The following is a 7,983-nucleotide window of genomic DNA, read 5'->3' on the forward strand; positions in this document are numbered from 1 at the left end:
CTGTCTGAACATTTATTTCAAGACTGGAGAGCTCTACAGAGCCCTCATATTGGCTGCATCTGCACCTCTGGATTAAATAAGGTAATAAAGCTATAATCGTATGCAAACTCGGTAGGTAAGAAGCACATCCCTCTTGGTAAACATGCTTGGGAGCAGCTTTTGAAGAATGTCAAATTAGGAACTGGGGACGTATTTCCATTGTTAATGGAGAAATCTGAGGGCTCCCTTGGACAAAAAACAAGGACACCAGCCAGGAATACCAGAGCACAACAGGAGCCAGTAGGCTTGGTCTTTATTGAAGACTGTTGCGACAGGACTCCCACCTGCCACAAGGTGGAACAAGATGGAAGCCCCGAACAAAAGAGCCCCCAAACTTTTATTAGCTGCTAATCCCCATGTTACACCCCCCCAAACTACATCACTAATACATCATGGTTACATCATGAAAGGGGAGGTCTGGTGGCAGTAATCTGAGCATCCTGGACCTGCCCCATGGTTCTCCTTGCCCTCCACCAAATACCCATCAAGTGTAACAAAAGAGATCTTTACATTTCCCTGTTTCCCAGCCAAGTTAATCACACCCTTTTGTCTTCATCTGGGTTTGTTATTTCTGGAATGGCTACCTGTCTGGCACTCAGGTATCAGGATGCCAGAGATTATCACTCAGACAGAGGGGCTGCTGAGTAGCTCACATGTCCATATATTTCTGGAGTTTTCCAATGAGCCAGTACATAGATACATTTATCAGTGAATTCTTACATTTGGTATCGTGCAGCAAAGGCCCTTTGAATAGATAGGAAGAAACTGTGATGAAGTGTTTTGTGGGGACAAATCACAAAAGTCACAAAAGTGATTGTGCTGATTTTGGGAGTGGGCTGCATGTGCATGATATCTGCTGGAGGGGCAACCCCCCCCTCCAACCTATACATAAATTCCTGCAACACCATCTTTTGGTTTCTCCCAGCTAGTGGATGACTCTTGTGGCAATGAGTTCCGAAGAGTGAGTGATTGTGTGAATCGCACTTCTTTCTGGTTGCCTGAACCAGCCATCACTTTCACTAGTGGCCCCACTAGTGAAACCCAGAAACAATGACATAAAATTGTTGATGGGGCAGGGGGAAGGAAAACAAACATTAGTCAGTTAGCTCAGTATTCCTATTGTTTTACTTGATGGGGGGGGCAGCTGCAGTATGTGATTGAACCCTACCCTAAAATAGCGATAGTTTGGAAATTCTCTTTGTGGTCTATTCCCCCCCCCCCCCCGATCTGCCACCAGCACTTCTGCTATATTAGCCCTCATAAACACCCTTTGTATTTATTATTGAGATTCAAGGCAGCTTCTCGATTTAGTATCCTTGTTCTTTAGGGATATTTGAACAAATCACATGCCTTGGATTACTTCATGTTTACTTTTAAACTCGAGTGCTGTCTTCCGTCATAGCACTGCATGTCTGTTTCGCTTAATTGGCATTTATTTGTTCTTCAAAAGGCTGCGTATACACAGTACATTTAGAGTGCATTTGAAGAGTGTTTTGTCCTCCCAAAGATGCCTGGAAACTGTAGTTTGCCCCTGTTGTAAATAAAAATATGCCCTTTTCCCTTACGGGGTATCCAAGAGCCCATATAGAGTCCTTACATAGGTTCCCTATTGGTAGGAGAGAATAACAGAGGCCAACCAGAGAATATTGAGAAGCAAAGCAGCTAGTAAGCTTGATCTTTATTGATCTGTTGCAACAGGGTGCTCCCCTCACACGCAGGAAAGGAGGAGGACCCAGAAAAATGGCATGCAAGGCTTTATAAAGACTTTTGAAATTCCCATCCTGTAGATCAAGACCACCCCCAGAAACATCATACATACATCACAGAAGGGGTGTAACCTAAGACCACCCCTCAGATACATCATGCATACATCACAAAAAAGGTGGTCTTAAAACAGAAATTTGAATATTGGTTTTCTCCTGTCTTTGTTTATCTCCCGTCTGGCAAGTTCCTTGATTGGATTTCTTGGGGAGCCTGGCCAGTCTTTTGTAGTGATAAATACTTATTCAAACACCGACATACCCTTAAGACAGGATTTGTGAAGGAAAAGACAATGGGGAGGCTTTTCCACTTTGACCTTGCAGAGAAAACATTTGCTCAGTTTAAGAATCAAAATGGTTCCAGGTTGGCCTTCCTGTGCTGATCTATGTACGTGCGGTTATGAATATTGCCATATATCTAAGACCATAAAATTCCTATCACACCCCTCACAAAGCTACGAGTCCCAGCACCCTTTAGTTAAAGTTCCCAGAATTCCTGGGTGGGCAGGGGCAGTGCTTTACATAAATGTCTATGCAAAGGATCTGCAGCATGCAGGTTTCTGCAGGTATAAGAGCAAAAATACTGCAGAATAGAATGCATAAGGGTGAAGGGAGAGGTGTAGGGATTGCACTTTGTGCCTAAGGAAGGGGATTGCTATCAGTAATCCCTGCACCTTGTACTTGAAATAAATTCAGTAAATCCTCTCTTAATCTTGCTTTGCAGTTGCTAGCAAACAGCAGCAAGACCATTTCCTGTGCTTGCCAGCTAAGCAGAAACCGCATCTATTTACCGTATGTGGTCAGACAGGACAAGGGGGCTTAGCTGGTCAGATAGCCATATGCCATATAAGGAAATAAGCTTAACCTTGCCAGCTGATTGGAGAATTTGAAGAGGTGGGAAGAGATGGGCAGACTCTCAGGTATAAAGATGCTTGTTTATTTGTATCTATGGGCCAGTCTTTTGGGAACGATCTCACTGGCTACCTCTGTGCACAGATTTCAATAAAACTTTTTTCTCCAAAGAAGAATCTTTCCTGGTGCTTTTTGCTCTCTCTCTTCGGCCCTGGGGACGCAGGCAAACGATTCCCTGGCAAGGATAAGGCTTCAGCCTTCAGTTTGGTGCATTGGCCGGGAATCGCCCCACCCCAGGGGGCCGGGGAGGGCCAGGCCCGACCTCGGTGAACAGCCCCGGACCGGCGTTCGCGGCTCCAAGTGCGCACCCCTGCCTGTTCGTGGGGGGAGCCGGCCACACCGCTCCGGAGTGGAGACACCTGGTCGAGGGAGAAAAGAGGACGGCCGAAGGAGGGGTCCGCAGCGGAACAGGTAAGCCCTAAGGGAAGGGCAAGGGACGAAGCCCGATCAGCTTCGCCTGGCAGTGAGCAGTAAAGTGCCGCCAGGAAAGGGTCTGGCTGTCAGCAGGCTGACGCCGGAAGGAGGACAAACAGGGGAAGGGGAAGGGATTTGTGTTTTGTATGTTGCATGTCAGATACTCCAGTGGTTGAATTGTCAAGTGTGGGCCGGGGCTTAGCGTCCCCTTGGCCGAGCGATTGCAGGGCTGTGCATTTCTTAGCAACGCGAGTTCGCTAAGTCACAGCCTGTAGTGGTTGGTGTGTGAAAGGATCTTAAGCCCGGTTAGGAGCGGAGTATCTGAAAAATGGGGTCTGGGGCAAGCTAACGTAGTCCTCTGAAATGCTTTTTAACCAACTGGAAAGCAGCTACGAAGCATGATGATTGGGGTTCAAATTGAGAAGAGAGAGGAGGTTGATTGGCCCACCCAAGGAACAAATTGGCCCTCGGAGGGCAGATTTAATTTGCAACTAATCAACCCACTATATCAAAATAACTTGAACGTCCACCCAGACCAGATCCCTTATATTTCTACCTGGAAAATCAATGTAGAAAATAATCCACCGTGGCTGAAAGCCTGCCGAGGCGACGCCCCACAAAATACAATTTGTGCAGTCCGACCGGCAGGGAAGTCAGAAAAGCCCCCGGCGATATCAGAGCCGGAAGGAGAAGAAGGAGAAGAGGGGGAAGTCATTAAACCGCCGCCACCCTATGCTCCACCAGCTGCCCCTCTAGCGAATCCCCCAGGCCCAGGGAGGAGCCGGCCCTCAGCCTGAACCCTCCAAGGTTGATGAATTAGAGAGCGAAGAGGAAGAGGATGATGAGGAGTTTATGAAGGGACTAATTGAGTTAGCAAAGAAAGGAAAAATGTGGACACAGTATCAGACAATTGAGATTGCAACAGTATGTACAACCCTATGCGAAAGAAATGAATAGAAGCAGCAACCAGGGCGTCCCTCCATAAGTCCCATAAGGCACAGAAAAAGGGTGGGACTGCAATGATGCCTCTACGCAGAGTGTATGACCCACCAGCCCCCCAGGACAGGGTGGGGAAGCACCACCATGCACTTATACAGTCCAACATGTGCCTTTTTCAAGTGCTGATGTGTGCAATTGGAGAAATTAGAACCCTACCTTTGAGGAGAACCCAGATGATATTGCCAACGCCCCATTATAAAGGCTGCCTTTGTAGCTCAGGCAGCGTCCGATATTCGCCAAAAGAAAAAATCCAGAAGCATGAGGGGTGCATCGACCATGGGCTGCAATGGATGTTGAAGTTAGCTCAAACCACTTACAATCAGAGAGATGAGGAGGCCCAGAGAAAAAGGAGAAGTATCAAACAGAGAAGTTGATGGCATTATAGGCTACCACACCCACCCCTCAGGAAAGAGGAAGTGCCCGGGGAGGAGGGCGAAGCCGTCTCGGACGGAGTCAGTGCGCCATCTGCCGACAGGAAGGGCACTGGAAGAGAGAATGCCCTATTCTATTATTAGGAAGAGATTTGTTGGTAAAGTTGCAAGCCCAAATTACTTTTAAGCCATCGGGAGAAGCCACATTGTCCACTATGTCACTTGGGGAACTGGTTGTGGAGGCACCCCTGAGGGAGTACTGGCGCCTCATGATGGTAAAAGAAGAGGAGGGACCCATCCCCGCCAGTATTCTGGAACAAGTGAACCCCACAGTATGGGCTGAAGGCAACCCCCTAGGAATGGCAAAGGATGTCCCACCAATAATCGTGAAGCCCAAGCCATTTGCCAATCCTGTTGCAGTAAATAAGTATCCCATCCCACGAAGGGCGACTGAAGGAGTGTGGGTGCATCTAGAGCGACTGCTCCAACATAGGATCTTGAGGCAATGCCAATCACAGTGGAACACCCCTTTTGTTACCAGTGAAGAAAGGAAGCAGGCTATTATCCTGATACCAGAGCCAAAGAACTGCAGGGAACTCCGTGGCTTTCTGGGGTCTGCAGGATTTTGTAGGATATGGATACCTGATTACAGCATCATTGCCAAGCCTCTACATGAGTCAACCAGAGGAACTGAGAGAGACCCTTTTGTTTGGAGCACAGAACAACAGCAAGCCTTCGTGGATTTGAAGAGGGCACTACAGCAAGCCCCAGCGCTTGGCATCCCAAATCCTGAGAAACCCTTTACTCTATTCGTGGATGAGGACCAAGGGACGGCGAAAGGGGTTTTGTGCCAAAAATTGGGAAGCTGGCAACAGCCGGTGGCATACCTATCTGAGCGCCTGACGCCTACAGAACAAGGCTTACCGCCGTGCATGAGAGCAGTTGTGGCAGTAGCCACCCTACTGAACAAAGCAGACAAATTTACTTTTGGCCAAGACACTGTTTGTGTGACCCCGCATGCAGTCCCAACTCTGTTTGACATGAAGGGTACCTATTTTCTCTCCCAAGCGAAGATGAGAAAGTGCCAGATGTTACTGCTGCATCCGCGTTTGAAGTTTCAGGTCACCACCGCCCTCAACCCAGCTACCCTGTCCCCGGTAGGAGAAGGTGAGGAGCAGATGCACGAATAATATTTCAGCAGGCCTGTTAGTTCCCATTTGTTGAAGCAAACCCCCACTGGCCTTCGTGGTTTGTGGATGGAAGCAGCTTTGTTAAGGCTGGACAGCGAAAAGCAGGCTATGCAGTGGTAGCCTTGGAAGACCAAGTGATCGAAGTGCAGCCACTCCCGCCTGGAACGTCGGCCCGGCTGGCATAAATAACAGCGTTCACCAGAGCCCTGACCCTAGCAAAGGGACAGAAGATAAACATTTATACTGATTCTAAGTATGCCTTTCTGACTTTACATGCCCATGGAGCCTTATGGAAGGAAAGAGGTTTGCTTACCTCTAGAGGAAACCAGGTGGCCCACCCACAAGCCTTATTGAACCTTCTGGATGCTGTATGGGAGCCCGAGGCAGTGGAAGTTATCCATTGTTATGGACACAAAACTGGACCAGGAGAAGTGGCCAGAGGAAACCGACTAGCAGACAGAGTGGCCAAGGAAGCAGCCCGGGAACCAGCCCCCAGCGTCAGTTATTGGAGCACTGGTCCCTGGAAGGATCTTGAGCACCGATGACAAGCCAATATACACCAAGCAGGAAAGGGACACTGCAGATGCTCAGGAGCTGACCATGTCCAAAGAAGAATGGTACCTTATTCCTGATGACAGAATATGGATCCCAGAGTCCCTGTCCCGGCAGATTACTCAGAGATACCATGAGTCCACCCACATGGGACCAGATGCCACAACCAGACAGCTGAAGCAGTGCTTCTACATAGCCCACCTTTATCAACTGGCAGCCCAGATTTCCAGGAAGTACCCGCTATGTCAAAAGAATAATCCCAGAACCGGACCCTTGGCTCCCCCGGGGATCCAGCATATTGGAACTGCACCCATGGAAGACCTTGTTGTGGATTTCACTGAATTGCCCCGCTGTGGACTATACCGCTACCTGTTCGTGGCGGTCTGCACGTATACAGGATGGGTTGAAGCCTGGCCTACCAGAACTGAGGGGGCGTCCGAGGTAACCAGCTGCCTGTTATAGGGAGATCATTCCCTACTATGGGCTACCTAGGTCAATAGGATCTGACAATGGACCTGCCTTTGTCCACCAGTTTTGCAATAACCCCCCATGCTAGTCAAAATGTGCAGTTTGATAACTATGTGCAGTCATTCTCCCGAGATTTTCTCTTTCTTACCAGGTGGACCCAGGCCCACTGCTGTTAAAGTTGCTGACCTCACCCCTTGGGTCCACCACACTTAAGTGAAGAAGGCTATTTTAGATTGGACAGTTACACCAAATCCTGATGATCCTCTGAAGCTAACCATCTCCAGAAGAGCGCTAGACGACCGCCCTGCTAGGGTCACTCTGGACGCTGACCCTTCTACGCACGGCTGAAGAAGGTGGATGGGAGGGGCGCCCGCAGGCAGCGCTCCCACCGTAGTTACCCGACAACCAGACAATCCAGGCGCAGCTCCCCCTGGACTGATTTTATTAAGCCCAGACAATTTTACCCCTCTTGACGTGCTGACCCCTTCTGAACGTCCCTTGAACGCTTGGGTTTATTCTTGTGGTTGCCATTATATCTACGATTCTTATAGGCGACCGTGGGGTTACGCAATTTGCGTTCATGATGGTTGGGTAGCAGGAAAGTTGCTTCAAGTAATAGGGGAGGAGGAGATACTTTGGCGACCCACCCCTACGGGTGAGGCGTTTATAGAAGCACAGTTTCAGTTGGCCTTACAGGGTTAAGAGATGGAGTGGTGGGAGGAGCCATGGACAGATTGGGGTTGGTGGGTAGGAATAATCTTACTGCTTTTCTGCTTCTGTATGCCCTGCTTGATGCAATGTATGCAAAATATGATGGGGAAGATGATGTCCCGCAGGATGGGGCCCCGTGTCATGACCCTCATTGCTCTCCTCCAGGGATACTATGAACCCGAGCGACCAGAACGAACCTAAGTATTAGGTTGTTCATAAGAAGAGGAGGGAGTGAAGGGAGAGGTGTAGGGATTGCACTTTGTGCCTAAGGAAGGGGATTGCTATCAGTAATCCCTGCACCTTGTACTTGAAATAAATTCAGTAAATCCTCTCTTAATCTTGCTTTGCAGTTGCTAGCAAACAGCAGCAAGACCATTTCCTGTGCTTGCCAGCTAAGCAGAAACCGCATCTATTTACCGTATGTGGTCAGACAGGACAAGGGGGCTTAGCTGGTCAGATAGCCATATGCCATATAAGGAAATAAGCTTAACCTTGCCAGCTGATTGGAGAATTTGAAGAGGTGGGAAGAGATGGGCAGACTCTCAGGTATAAAGATGCTTGTTTATT

The sequence above is a fragment of the Podarcis filfolensis genome (genome assembly GCF_964270895.1).
Source record: "Podarcis filfolensis genome assembly, chromosome: 4".
Classification (NCBI taxonomy): Eukaryota; Metazoa; Chordata; class Lepidosauria; order Squamata; family Lacertidae; genus Podarcis; species Podarcis filfolensis.